The 16,217-nt window shown below is 34.4% G+C and overlaps 1 protein-coding gene across 39 annotated transcripts in view; it reads right to left on the bottom strand.

Annotated features, from left to right (window-relative positions):
- Positions 1-16,217, bottom strand: part of CCSER1 (coiled-coil serine rich protein 1) — a 1,487,998-nt gene that overhangs the window by 1,065,742 nt on the left and 406,039 nt on the right. Inside the window, exon 6 of one of the 39 annotated variants that reach the window (XM_086406545.1) lies at positions 1-16,217. This exon is cut by the window's left edge and continues 13,712 nt beyond it; it is cut by the window's right edge and continues 42,022 nt beyond it. The exons of the other annotated variants lie outside the window; for them this stretch is intronic. The gene's annotated coding sequence lies outside the window, so the exon portion shown is untranslated. 39 annotated transcript variants of the gene reach the window in all.

Below are 16,217 nucleotides of genomic sequence, written 5' to 3'. Positions count from 1 at the left end.
ATCATGACAGCCAGTCCCATCACTTCATGGCAAATAGATAAGGAAACAATGAAAACAGCGACAGACTTTATTTTCTTGGGCTCCAGAATCACTGCAGATGGTGATTGCAGCCATTAAATTAAAAGATGTTTGCTCCTTGGAAGAAAAGTTATGACCAACCTAGACAGCATATTAAAAAGTAGAGATACTACTTTGCTGACAAAGGTCCATGTAGTCAAAGCTATGGTTTTTCCAGTAGTCGTATATGGATGTGAAAGTTGGATCATAAAGAAAGCTGAGCACTGAAGAACTGATGTTTCTGAACTGTGCTGTTGAAAAAGACTCTTGAGAACTCTTAGACTGCAAGATCAAACCAGTGAATCCTAAAGGAAATTAGTCCTGAATATTCATTGGGAGGACTGATGCTGAAGCTGAAACTCCAATACTTTGACCACCTGATGAGAAGAACTAACTCACTGGAAAACACCCTGATGCTAGGAAAGACTGAAGGCAGGAGAAGAAATGGGAGACAGAGGATGAGATGGTTGAATGACATCACCGACTTGATGGACATGAGTTTGAGCAAGCTCCAAAAGTTGGTGATGGACAGGGATGCCTGGCATGCTATAGTCCATAGGGTCACAAAGAGTCGGACATGACTCAGTGACTGAACTAAACTGAACTGACTGACCTGATCCTATAAGAGTTTATGATAGGGTATGTACCCATGTAAATAAGTTAAAGAAATTGTTACTATGAAAGTCTGAGTTGAATCATCATTCCCTATTTAGTACATATGTATTAAAAGCCTACTAAGTCCCAGGGCCTACTATGTCCCTGTACTATTTTGATAGTTTTAAACAGACTATGGACCCCTTTCTAGTATCATATATTTAAATATATGGGATTCCCAGGTAGGATTAATGATAAAGAACTCGCCGTCAATGTGGGAGACATAAGAGACGTGGGTTCATCCATACATTGGGAAGATTTCCTGGAGTGGGCATGGCAACCCACTCCAGTATTCTTGCCTGAAGAATCCATTCAACAGAGGAGCCTGGTGGGCTATATAGTCCATGGGGTCACAAAGAGTCAGACACAACTGAAGCGACTTGGCATGCACACACATTTAAATATATATATATGAAATTATGTTTTTAAATACATAGAATTATAAAATAAATCATCATAAAATTGCATCTAAAACGTTAAAAACAAATTTGTGATACAATAATATATACTTCTTTATTAACAAATTAAGATCTAGTAGCAGATCTATTATGTTCTGTAATTCAATATACTGATGAGCTTAAATGACACTTTGAAATATCTCCCATGAGTCTAATGTGATAAAAATAAACATCATGCATATTTGTAACAAAGACAAAGGCACTATGAATATACTGCTATAGTTTGTTTCCTAAATTTATACTTGAAGGAAAGGATAAGTTTCAGTTAGAGGTTAATGAATATATGGATGAATTTTCTTTTTCACCAAACTGAGCTCATAGAGGGTCTGATTTGATCTGAAAGTTCACTAGTACAGAACTTCTGGCATACTGAGGAGGCAGACAGTAGTCAATAAACATGTTATATATTTAAGTGAAGAGCAGTTAAGAACCCCACTCCAGGCACATGCAAGAAAGAGGCTTGGTTCTTTTAGACAACAAAAACCTGTGTGGGAGGGCCTTGTGGTGAAGAAGCATGGCACATTAGAGGAAATAAAAGAAAACAAATGTGACTGCAATACATTTTACAAGAGTGAGAACACTACAAAATCTGGCTAGAGTAGAAGGTAGAGGAAAGACCATGGAAAGCCTGAAAAGACAGACTAAGGATACCATCTCTGTAGAGTGATAGGTGGCGGAGTGGAGATGAGGACAAAAAGGTATGCCTATAATGCACATTGCATCTCATTTCATAAAGATCATCCTGGTGGTAGAGTGGATTACCAAGCAGGAGAGGATACCGCTATCCAAGAAGGGAGACTCAAAGATGAGTGGTATGAGACTAGGATGGTGAAAAATGACAAGAAGAAAAAGAAAAGTCTAGGATGGAAGAAAGAAATTGGCATTTTAAACCCATGTTTGTATTCAATATAGTGCGTGTTTTATTGAGATCATATATTCCAAAGATGATTCACACGAAACCAAAATTAAATAATGGCATTGGATAATTAAAACCAGAATCTAAATATCATTTATTATTTCTGAGGCTTTGATTCAAATAAAATCTCAAATGCAAGTTAATCATCTCTTTCAATTCTTTTAACCATTCATTATCTGAAAGAAATCACAATATTTTTCTTCTAATTACTTAGTCTCACATTTCTATAAATTTGAAGAATGATCATCTTTTAACTTACTCTTCAACTTCTCCTCTTACAATATTTCATTTTTGTATTCACCAAGGATTAATACATTTTTTGAGAATTCAAATTCCATTTATTTAAACTATGTAGTTAGCATATATATTAAATCAAAATTTGGATTCTCTAGCAAATTTGGCTTACTAATTATATAATTTTTGGGTTCAGGATGGGGAACACATGTATACCTGTGGTGGATTCATTTTGATATTTGGCAAAACTAATACAATTATGTAAAGTTTAAAAATAAAATTAAATTAAAAAAATTTTTTAAAGAATTTCTAAAAACTTGTCAAGTACCAATACCCAAATAAAGTAGTCAAAGGGTATGCTTTCCTGAAATGATCCACACTTTGTCTTTTTCATGGATTTTTATCATTACCAGAAATATCCATACAAATAAAAAATACTTAGCATCTCTGTCCAAAGAAATTTTTGTTCCATTTGATTAAACTTACAAAAGTATCAGAAGTCAAAGTAATTGACATAATGCAAAAATGGAAAAGTTAAAAATATTTTATACCTGAATGACTCATTCCACAAGGTCTTCACATAATTATTATATTATTTCATTATTTCTGAAGAAAAATGAACTACTCTACCAAGACACTCTGGAGACTTTGTAAGATAAATATTTCAAATATTTCAATTAGAGAACAAGTGAATAATTCATCAGTGAAAGAATCTCATTTAATGAGAATCTGAAGACATGATTTAAAATGAGCCAAAGGTTGGCTGTTACAAAAAAAGTATATGTGTTGCAAAACAACACATAATGTTCTCAAGCTAAAGTTTATTTAAGAAACAAATCTTTCATGAGCATGAGCAAAGGCAAGTCAAAGCTGTCAAGGATTAAAATAATATAACTATAGTTTTACAAAATTTTTAAAGTATTTTTAAAAATTTCCAGGGAAGCTGAAGGCTATGGTTGAAGCTGCATTGAAGACAATGCAGGCACTTATCTCCCCAATATCCCCTGAAAATAAGGAAAAATTTGGAAAACCTAAATTCTACATTTAAAAAAAGCATAAAGGAAATTAAATTCTATGTAAATTCTTTAATCATAACTTGAAAGAGAATGGCAAAAACTGCAAAGTCATCTCTCATGCTGTGGCCCCATTCCTGCTCATGAGCAAATGTAGACTGAGAAAATCTGGGGAAGAAAGGGTCAGATATCTTTAAAAGGGACAGGCGTAACTTTAAAATACTTGATTTAAAGAGATATATGAAATTTAAAAGTGTCTCTCTGACGGGGCAGATGGTAAAGTGTCTGCCTGTAATGCAGGAAACATGGGTTTGATACCTGGGTTGGGAAGATCCCCTGGAGAAAGGAATGGCTATCCACTGCAATATTCTTGCTTAAAGAATTCCATGGATAGAGAAGCCTGGCAGCCACAGTCATGGGGTCACAAAGAGTCAGACATGACTGAGGGACTAACATACATGTTATTTAGAGGGAAACCCTTTGATAAGCACAATTTATAGAAAGTAAAAAACACAAAAAGCACCTTTTGGCAATTCAATAATGAAGGAAAGAAAAACAGAGAAAATGTGGGTCCAACAAAACAAAAAGTGAACAGTGAAATTGGAAAATTCACAACTCCTCCCCACCAAAACAGTCCTACAAAGTATCTGGATTTGCTACGCTAAGAGAATAGGGAATTACTAAATTAGGAAGGTTATGTAAAAGCCTTATAGCATAAATGTAAAGAAAAGGTAAGTGAAGTCCTCACAAAGCTCCTAAAAAAATTTAAGAAATAAAATTTCACACATATCAGCTGAAGATAATTCCCTCACACAAAGCAACTACAAAGCAAAAAAAAACTGTTACTATACAATGCAGAATTAAAAACACTCAAACAAGAATCTGATGATATAAAAAACACTTTTAATAAGACATTCAAAGTCTAAACAACAAGTGGGAAAAGAAATATTAATAGATGAATGGGGAAAAAAAAAAGTTGACTGAGCTCAGGAAAGAAACAGAAGAAAAAGACAAAATTATCTCTGAAACAGAGAATACATTACAAGATGCCCACGGCAGAAAAAACCCAAATGAAAATTTGCTACGGTCCACTGAGGAAAGGCAGGAAAATAACCAAAAGAATGACAATGACAAAACAGTAAAAGAGACAGAGCGTGGGTAATGAAAGACCGGCAAAGGATAATTAGTATGTAAATTAAAACATACTGATTCATTTAATTAATACATATTAATAAATTTCTAATTTTTTTAAATTTTATTTTATTTTTAAACTTTACAATATTGTATTAGTTTTGCCAAATATCGAAATGAATCTGCCACAGGTATACCTGTGTTCCCCATCCTGAACCCTCCTCCCTCCTCCCTCCCCAAACCCTCCCTCTGGGTCGTCCCAGTGCACCAGCCCCAAGCATCCAGTATCGTGCATCGAACCTGGACTGGCGACTCGTTTCATACATGATATTATACATGTTTCAATGCCATAGAAGAATAACCAAACAAGGGAATGGAAATAGCAAAAAAAAAAAAAACAACTTATGACCAAGAAAACGTTCTGAAAAAGGAGAAGACCTGAATCTGTACATTAAAAGGGCTCACCTGGGAAAACTGACCTAGGATAATTTTAAAACAAAGATAAAATTGTCAAGCCCTTCAAGGAAAAGTTGGACACGACTGAAGCAACTTAGCAGCAGCAGCAGCAGCCAAGGAAAAGTGACAAATAATTCACAAAAGGCAAAATAATTACATTAACACCAGACTTTCCAGACTATTATATAAAACAAAGCAACAGACAAACAAGAAAACAACAAATATTGAGGATAGGGAAAAATATTTTTTAACATATAAGAGCTTGAGGAAGTCTGCTCTCATTAGCTCTACTTAAATAATATACTACTGTCAATAATGCTGACACAAATTTAATGATAGTAATACCATATAAGACAGCTAGGATTTCCCTTATTCTATAAAAAAGAAAACAATGGAGGGAGAGTTAAATGAGAAAACTAAACTGAAAATAGCATCAGTAACAGAGCTGGGAATTAGACCAGATCTTCAATTATCAGGTTAATTAAACTCATATCTTCAATTATCAGGTCAGTATACTTTCAATTAAGTCAGAGCATTCTCACTCTAGATTAATCAAGGTCAATCGAGAAACCACAGACACACAATGAAGTCAACTGCCAAACATTCAAATTGCCTCCAGAGTATAGTAATCAAAGGAAAGATGATGATGTTAAAAGCCAACTCATGAAGTTGGCATGAGCCATGAGTATGTTTCTCTCATTTATAGGACATATACTAAACACCTAATCCTGCCAGCTATGGTGCAAATACCATATTTGCAGGATATATACTAAATACCTAATCCTGCCAGCTTTGGTGCAAATAGGCACAAATACTCCTCATTATCAAACATTCACTACTGTTAAGGTGGGAAATTTAAAGCATTTCTTAAAAAACAATATCAGTATTGACATATAACAGTTTCCATAGTATATTATATTCTTTTATATTATAATCAAGGCAATTTATAGTCAAGACATTTAACTGGAGTTTTCATCTCTTCATCCATGAAAATGTGATTAAGGACACCTAATAAGATGCTTTTCATTCTATGAGTGCTCCATTGCATCCAACTCTTTGTCACCCCATGGACTGTAGCCTGACAGGTTCCTCTGTCCATGGGATTCTCCAGGCATGAATATCGGAGAGGGCTGCCATGCCCTTCTCCAGGGGATCTTCCCAACCCAGGGGTCAAGTCCCTGTCTCTTGCATCACCTGCATTGGCAGTCGGGTTCTTTAACACTAGCACCACCTGGGAAGCCCTGGTACTGTTCCATACATTACTGTATAAAGAGAAAAGAGAAAAGAAAAAGTAGTCTTTATGCTACTTACATTCCAGTTGTGAGCCAGTGTGGATGTAAATGTGGCAGGACTATATCTACCCCCTTGGTTGAGGACTGTACAGCCTTATTTAGTAGGTCTCTTTGTTAATTCATAATCAATAGTTGTTGTTTTTAACTCTCATGAAAACAAATGAGTTTTGCTACCATTGATTTTATATAAAATGATCTCTAACACCCGTATCTGTTATTAAAACTCTACCAAAAAACAACTAGCTGGCAAATATTACTCAAGATTTTAAAATTACTAAATAAAAATTTATATAATATTTAGTCTGTTCAAATATTATTTTAGATCATATATTCAAAAAAATCCCTTAATAAATTATTTAAAATTTGGTAGTTAACATTATTTATTTTCTTCCCATAGTTGAGCTTAATAATATGAGAGAACTTCCCCAAATTTAAGAAATATAAGAATCTCTGAATCTGTAAAACCCAGGTTCTTCATTTCTAGCTCCCAAGTGATGCAGATCCTTCAGGTCTTTGGATGACATTTTGAGTAGCAAAGCATTAGACAACACTTAATACAGACATTGTCAATGATAAAAATCTGGGCATCTGTGAAATAAATGATATTTAAATAAGCATTAAATATAATTTAAAAATACCATAGAAACAATGATAGATGCTTTTATAAATGCTATATGTTAAAAACCAGTATTTTTTTAGAGGAAACAACATGCAGAAATGCTTAAAGAAAGGTCTAATAATATTGTTGTGGAGTTAATCTGACCTAGACACAAAAGAAAATTATGTACCTCAGATGAGCAGCTAAGCATAAAGTAATACAATAACAATTTCTGTTATAGAACTGTTTACAGAACAGTTAACATTTCTTCCTTGCAGTGAAACCTGATTTGTATTCCTATCCTGAATGGCTTAAAAGTAAGAACTAATGTTAAAAGAGGATCATCTCATCCATTTTTTAAAAAATATGGCTGCCTGTGTGAGTATATGAAAGAATTATTCATTTTCATTCCTTTTAATTTTTTAATGTCTCCTTCTGTTCCTAATAAAAATAAAATTGAGGGCCATTATAAGTAAAGTTTTCAATATAAAGAATAAGCAAATATGATGAAAAGGGCTGGCACATTATCCTATCCCCAATGCTCAGCAAAGTGGCAACTGTAAGCAGTAAATGAATGCTTAAACTATGTATTTCATTCAACTGTACAATATACTCAAAGACCCCATACTGAAGTTGCCTGTGACCTTTAGCAACATAACTGCTCTCAGCCTTTGATACAGAAAATGAAAACTGTGTTGTTCTAAAGGGTAAGTGGGATATTCTTTGCTTAAAGTGCCTGACATGATGCCCGGAGCATTCTGTTTCCTGAATCACAAATATTTAATCAAATTTCTGGATTATAGTACTCAAGAAGTGAATGTCAATAAATCAGTGAATACATTTAAAAATAAAGATACCTCAAATACTGGAATAAAGAATCCATTTACCTTCCCTGATTTGAAAAATAAGCACACCGAATTACTCCTATGGAGGATTATTGGAAAACACAGAAATAGAACAGTTTTTGAATCTTCCCAAATTCTCTCATTAAAAACAGAATAGTAACACCAAAAATCCTGGACATCTACAACAAATTCCAACTATATACTGCTGCTGCTGCTGCTGCTAAGTCGCTTCAGTCGTGTCCGACTCTGTGCGACCCCATAGATGGCAGCCCACCAGGCTCCCCCGGCCCTGGGATTCTCCAGGCAAGAACACTGGAGTGGGTTGCCATTTCCTTCTCCAAAGCATGAAAGTGAAAAGTGAAAGTGAAGTCGCTTAGTCGTGTCCGACTCTGAGCGAATGAACTCTGAAATGCCAATTAATAAAGTCAAGGACAGCTACAAAATCTGCATGGCATCAGAAACCGTGAAGAGGAAGCAGGTATTAGGCATTCAGTCTCTCCATGACTCTGAGAGCTCAACTCCTTACTAGAGAAATCTGGTAAGAGAGAGAGTCACCAAGAGAAGACCAACTATCAAGGAGAAAATACTGCAGGCTTAAATTTGTGGGTGAATACAAGGACACCATGGGCTTCCTGGGTGGCACTAGTGGTAACAAATCTGCCTGCAATGCAAAAGACATAGGAGACTTGGTTCAATCTCCAGGTCAGGAAATCCCCTGAAGGAGGAAATGGCAACCCACTCCAGTATTCTTGCCTGGAGAATCTCATGGACAGAGAAGCCGGGCAGGCTACAGTCAACAGGGTCACAAAAAGTTGGACAAGATTGAAGCAACATAGCATCCACACACAAACAAGGAGACCATGGTAAAGTCAGAAAGCCAGTGGAATAGTCTGGATCATGTGAAGTGAAAACTGCTCAGTCGTGTCCAACTCTTTGCAACCCCAAATTCTCCAAGCCAGCATATTGGAGTGGGTAGCCTTTCCCTTCTCCAGTAGATCTTCCCAACCTAGGGATCGAACCCAAGTCTCTGACATTGCAGGCAGATTCTTTACCAGCTGAGCCACAATCAAAGTGTAGTCTGGATTGTATTAAACCTCAAAATTAATACTATTAAGCTTCTTTCCAGGACAGAGTCCCTCACTGAAAAGGAACTCCTGGGAGGATTAATCTAAATTAATCTGAACAGGAACAACATGGACAAAGATGTGCTGTGCGCTTAGTTGCTCAGTAGTGTGTGACTCTTTGCAACCCCATGGACTGTAGCCCACCAGTCTCCTCTGTTCGTGGGGATTTTCCAGGCAAGAATACTGGAGTGGCTTGCCATGCCCTCCTCCAGGGGATCTTCGCAACCCAGGGATCAAACCCATGTCTCTCGCATTGTGGGTGGATTCTTTATCATCTGAGCCACCAGGGAAGCCCTGGAGAAATATAGGAAAAGGTAAAGATAAACACATGAGAGTATAGAGGAAGCAGAGGATCAAAAGTACAGGTCAAATTTTTGGATCATTTTGTGAAAATAACAGAATTGTGAGGTATAGATTTATGAAGTTAAAAGTCATCTTAGCCAAATCTTCCCTCTACAAAACTATTTTCCTTTAACTAGGAGAAGTAGGAGAAAATTTTGGTAAAATCTCATATACAATATTTTAAGAAAAAAAAAATAAGAAGCAGAATAACAGAGCTAGAAACACAGTCTCGTTCATTCATGTGTTGTATGTGGTTGCTTTCTTGCTATTAGGGCATAGTTGAGTAGTTACAGCAGAACAGAATATCCCTCAAAGTACAGAGAAACCATACATTCTGTAAAGCCTAAAATAATTACTATGTGACCCTTTACAGAAAAGTTTCACCTTCTCTGGACTAGAAGAAAGCATTAAGAAGGTTCAACTTTTTTTTTTTTTTAATTCAAGTAGTATAGTTGGTGTACAACATAATATAGGTGTAAAATGTAGTGATTCACATTTTTAAAGGTACTTCATTTATAGTTACTATAAAATATTTGCTATATTCACTGTGTTGTATAATGTTATAGTCACTACATGTATTTGTTTAGTTTTCACATATAAGTGATATTGTACAGTATTTATCTTTCTCTGTCTGACATTTCATTTAGCATAATTCTCTCAAATTCCATCTATGAGCTGCAAATGGCAAAAATTCTATTCCTTTTTATGGCTGAGTAGTATTCTATTGAGTATATATACCACATCTTGTTTATCCATTCATCTGTTAATGGACACTTATGTAGATTTAATATCTTGGCAATTGTAAATAATGCTGCTCTGAACATTGGGGTGCATTAATCTTTTTGAATTACTGTTTTTTTTCACATATGTACCCACGAGTGGAACTGCAGGATCATATAGTAGTCCTATTTTTAGTACTTTGAGAGCCCTCCATACAGTTTACCAGAGTGAATGCAGCAACCTACATTCACACCAACAGTGTATTGAGTTCCCTTTTCTCCATATCCTTGTCAGTGTTTTTTATTTGTTTTCTTTCTGATGATTGCCACTCTGCCAGATGTCCAAACATTTAACTTGAATTAGGACTCTGTGTTCTACAAGTTTATTTCATTAGTGAGTTCTAATAGCTTTCCGGTAGTGTCTTTAAGATTTTCTATGTATAGTATCATATCATCTGAAAACAGTTTCAGTTTTACTTCTTCCTTTCCAAATAGGATTCTTTTTATTTTTTTTATCTGATTGTTGTGGTTTTGACTTCCAAAACTATGTTGAATAAAAGTGGTGTGAGTAGGCATCCTTGTAATTTCCCTGATCTTAGAGGAAAAGCTTTCATCTTTCTACCACTAAATATGATGTTAGATGTGGGTTTGTCATATATGGCCTTTATTATGTTGAGGTATGCTCCCTCAATCAGTGTCACATTTCATTTTCTTTGGCTCCAAAAATCAATGTGGATGGTGACTGCAGCCACAAAATTAAAAGACGCTTGCTCCTTGGAGAATATCTATGATAAATGACAGTGTATTAAAAGCAGAGACATCACTTTGCCAACAAAGGTCCATCTAGTCAAAGCTATGGCTTATCCATAGTCTTTACAGATGTGAAAGCTGGACCACGAAGAAGGCTGAGCTCCAAAAAATTGATGCTTTCTAACTGTTGTGCTGGAGAAGACTCTTGAGGGTCCCTTAGACAGCAAGGAGCTCAAACCAGTCAACCATAAAGGAAATCAACCTTGAAAATTCATTGCAAGGAATAAATATTGATGCTCCAGCTGAAGCTCCCATACTTTGGCCACCTGATGCAAAGAGATGACTCACTGGAAAAGACCCTGATGCTGTGACAGATTGAGGGCATGAGAAAGGAGCAACAGAGTATGAGATGGTTGGATGGCATCACTGACTCACTGGACATGAGTTTGAGCAAACTCTGGGAGATGGTGAAGGACAGGGAGCCTCGTGTGCTGCAGCTCACAGGGTCGCAAAGAGTTGGATGTAACTTAGTACTGAACAACAATAATTTCCTTTACGTATCTTAGCTTTTCATTTTCTACTACAGATGTTTGGGCAAAAAAAAGAAAGGCATAATTAGAAAAAAGACTATATTTTTTTTCTGTAAAGATTTCAACTCACATAAAATTATTTCACAGATATTACATGACTAATAAACGAGGACTAAACTGGGACTGAATTTCATCCAATTACTTAAAATAATTAAGGTAAATTTTATACATCTAATTTGAGGACAATCACTTGTATAAGTAACATATTTGCTTTTGATAATATTTTATTTTTTTTCTGATAGGAGCATACATTTGGAAACAATTTCACTGACACCAATAGTCTATAAAAACTAAGGAGTGGTTAATCTTTTTGGCAGAATTATAAAGACTATAATTAGATGATTTGCTTAAATTCTGTTCTGTTTCCCCATTGTGCATGCATGTGTGTGTGGTACTGTGTATGAACAGATATGCAGATAGATCAATACCGACATATTGCCTTGTTTATTATACGTTGGAGGTTCTAGCTTCAGCTTTATATATTTATAGATATTTAAAGTATGTGTGAGTGGAATCATGTCTGATCTTAGCAATCCTGTGCACTGTAGCCCACCAGGCTCCTCTCTCCATGGGATTTTCCAGGCAAGAATAGTGGAGTGGGTTGCCATTTCTCTACTTGAAATTCCACCATTTATTGATTCATTGGGTTAGAAAAATCTCTTTGCCACTGCCATGAGAGAATCATCATACTGGCCATTCATTCACTTCTTTCATTGTGGTATGAAACTCTGCTTAGGGAAGTGAAACGGAAATTTGTGTCAAAATTATTTGTAGTATATTCTTTAAATAGGCTGATGAGAGCAGAATTCCTCAAGCTCTTGAATGTTGAAAACTTTTTTATCTATCCTCAATATTTGTTAAGTTTTATAGTTTGTCTGATGCTTTGTTTTGTACAATAGCTTTAAAAAAGTCTGGTATTAATGTAATTATTTTGTCTTTGTGAATTATTTGTCACTTTTTCTTGGAGGTCTTGACAATTTTATACTTGTTTTTAAAATTATTCTAGTTCAGTTTTCTCAGGTGTGCCCTTTTAATGTACAGATTCAGGTTTATTCCTTTTTCTGGAAACTTGTTTTTGTTCATAATTTTATTATTTCCATTCCATTGTATTTCATCTATTAAATTAACATGTATTAATTCAAATATTAATTATCCTTTGCCTTTCATTACCTACTCTCTGTTGCTGCTGTCTGCAGATATAAACTCTTGTATGGCTTGAGAGAAAGTACCTTTTTCCTTTCCTTGACAGAGAAAATTCCCTAAAAGAAAGGTAGACCATTATGGGGAAATTCGTAGTATTTAGGTCCACATCTAAAGAACCATCTGTTTTATTTTTACTGAGTTTTCAAAAAGGCTAAATAATGTAAAACACATCTAACATGGAATAGTATTGTATCATAACTCATAATGGAAGAGCTGAAAAGTAGTTAAGATATATGTAATCATTTCCAGAAAATATGACATATTTCAATAGCATCCATATTTTGCTAAATGTTGATAACTGGCTAATATAAAAAATGAACCATGTATTTATTTTCTTGTCCATAAAAACAGCTTGTTTCTATATACTATTCTTAAATAAATCATCAGACTTAAAGAGAAATAATAAGGGATTATTAGTCATTTTTCAGAACATTAAAAGTGGGTAGGTAACTAATACATTTGAACACAGTGAGTACAAACTCAAACTGCCCTCAAAACATGTAAGGCATTAGATGCATGTACTACAATCAAAGATCTGGCAGTTATTAGACTAAATTTTTTAAAAGAAAAAGTATTATATGTATTATTCTGTTTTCTCATCGTACCTGAGAGTGACTTATACAATGTGCTCACTAAAGATTACTTTACGTAACAAGAATAATTTATCACAAGTTTTAGAATCAAACAGCGGACACCCATCTGCAATGTTTAATAGGCCAATATACAAATCATTATATTGAGAACAAAAGTACAGCACAAAAAGACTTTAAAATTATTTTTTCAATCATTAGCCAATATGAGATAAGGCATGACACAAAAACCAGTTTCCATTACTTATTGTGAGAAAAATTCCACCTAAATATTGAAAAATATAAGAAATGTAGGCCTGACATTTTAAAATATTTCAAAAGTATGTTGCAAAGGAAAGGTAGTTCAATTACATTCAAGAATTTAGATTGTGGGCAGAGTAAAATGGAAAGTAAGTATTTGGGTAGAAATATCAATAACCTCAAATATGCAGACGACACCACCCTTATAGCAGAAAGCCAAGAGGAACTAAAGAGCCTCTTGATGAAGGTGAAAGAAAGTGAAAAAGCTGACTTAAAACTCAACATTCAAAAAACAAACATCATGGCATCCAGTCCCATCCCTTCATGGCAAATAGATGGAGAAACAATGAAACCAGTGACAGACTTTACTTTCTTGGGCTCCAAAATCACTGCAGATAGTGACTGCAGCCATGAAATTAAAAGACACTTGCTCCTTGGAAGAAAAGCTATGACACACCTAGACAATGTATTAAAAAGCAGAGACATCACTTTTCCAACTGGGGTCCATCTAGTTAAACCTATGGTTTTTCCAGTAGTCATGTACGGATCTGAGAGTTGGACCATAAAGAAGGGCTAAGTGCTGAAGAATCGATGCGTTTTTTTTTTTTTTTTTCTTTTTTCATTTGTTTATTGAAAGCCTCCTTTGCATCTTAGACTTGTAATCGATGCTTTTGAACTGTGGTATTGGAGAAGACTCTTAAGAATCCCTTGACCTACAAGGAGATCAAACCAGTGAATCCTAAAGGAGATCAATCCTGAATATTCATTAGAAGGACTGATGCTGAAGCTTCAATATTTTGGCTATCTTATGCAAAGAGTTGACATTAGAAAAAGACTCTGATACAAGGAAAGGCTGAAGGCAAGTGAAGAAGCGGACAAGATGGCTAGATAGCATCACCGACTCAACAGACATGAGTTTGAGCAAGCTCCGGGAGATGGTGAAGGACAGGGAAGCCCGGTGTGCTGCTGTCCATGGGGTGGCAAAGACTTGGTCAGGACTGAGCAACTGAACAACAAAAAAATGCAAAGTGTTTGAGTAGTAAACTCTTGAAATAACTACATGTAATCATTTAACTAAAAAAGAAAAATTTAATTTTACTCTCCAAACAACTTTAAGATCAACATTTGTCTTCCTAAAACTCCCATTTAACCAGTCATTTAATATAGCAATGGGAAATAAAACAATAGTTGTTTGTTAGTAAAAATAGGCAAAGTGACCTAATATGCCTTCAGAATATCCCTATATTCCACATAGGGAATGAGTGGGTTCCATTTCACAACATTTAGATGCATAGATGAAATTTCAAGCAACTTTACTTTTCTCAGGTAACTGAAAAAAAAAATTACTGGGCAAACAGAGCATCCTGGTATGCCTGACATACAAATTTACAGGGCATAGAATATAGCAGAACTAAATAGCATCTCTTCAGCTAAAGTTACTGGACATAAATAAAGTGATATTATAAGTTCTCTTATGTTTAGGTGGAGTAAATTAATTCTAACCCAGAAATATACATGAGTAATTTAAAAAATCCAAATTTCCAAAACTGCCTGCTAAAGACAAAGTTCTAAAATAAACTGACTCCACCAAGGCATGGTAATAAAAAATCAAGAACTCCCTATACTAGTTGGGTATTTGGATTATATTTATTTGTGTTTTATTTAGATTTTGGTACTATAGACATTTTGTGGGTGTAGGATGTAAAGCAACACAGAGAAACTTGTTGGTATGAATTACTGAACATAAAAAAGTCAAATGACAATTTAATAAGTCAATACCAAAATTCCTGGACTACCTTTAAAGCAAGTGATGGCAGAGGAAAAAAAAAAAATACCACATGAGTATTTTCTCATTTGCATCTCTATAGTAACTATACACCCAAAAGTTATATTTTCATACTTTAACAGCCAACTTAAACAGGGACCCAGTGGATTGTGGAAGTCTATTCTACTGACTAAAATAAAGGTATAAATCAAATAATGAGCAACTGTCACTTTCAAGTTAAATTTTGTTATAAATAACTGTTTGTATGTTATCATCATTTTCCTTCTCTGTCAAATACTGATAAAGATTCACTCTTTAAATCATTATAATTTCCCCTAAGCTGTCAGCAAAGAGATTTAATATATTGATAAAAAAACAAATGGAAAATAGTATGTGTTCCTTCCAAGACTTGTATAATTTATGTACAGTTTTAAAAACCGTTAAATACACATCTACATTTATTTCTACTTAAACAACACCATAAGTTTACTGGAATACAACAGCCAAAAAGCATTTTATATTCAGCAATTTATGTGAAGTATGTAGATTTCAGAATATATCATATACAAAGTATATATAAGAACCATTCAAATAATTACACCTTTTATTTTAGTGATTTAAGGTATATACTTTTAAGGAATTGTTTGTATTTATCAGTCTAGCTTTGATTTAATTATATCTTATATAATATCCATTATATCTATGAGTACCAATTTCTGTGGTGGATGAAATTTTCACAGTAAAAGATTTTTTCAAATTTATGATGAAATTGATAAATATTACTCTAGTAAATAACATCATCTAATATTTAATAAGAATTATTATATACAAAGTATCCTGGTGTGATATTTCTTTATTAATTGTTCAATTTAATTCAGACAAAAACCTCATGACATTACCTACATACTGGAGTTGAAAACACTGAGACTCATGACAGTTAAAAAATTTTATTAGGTAGGTCTTTGAGCTATGAAGTGAAAGAGCTGTGATCTAAACCCATTTGGCTTCAAAATCTGTGTACTTTTTAATTTTTCTTTTTATTCCTTAAAAATACACCAAGGTGGGTTAAGGTAGCTACAACAGGATCATAGCGTAAGTTAGAAAGAAATGGAGAAACTGACAAGGTTAAAATCAGCATTTTCTCCTTGTGTTAATGGAAACTGTATTACATTGCATTCTCAATTTATAATGGAAGATTATGTTTTTTATTAAAGGTAGTGATCAGATAACTTTAAAGAAA

The sequence above is a fragment of the Bos grunniens genome, chromosome 6, assembly GCF_055505025.1.
Source record: "Bos grunniens cultivar Pamir isolate PY7600 chromosome 6, Bosgru_T2T1.0, whole genome shotgun sequence".
In the NCBI taxonomy this organism is placed as follows: Eukaryota; Metazoa; Chordata; class Mammalia; order Artiodactyla; family Bovidae; genus Bos; species Bos grunniens.
This window is presented reverse-complemented; position numbering and strand designations above follow the sequence as displayed.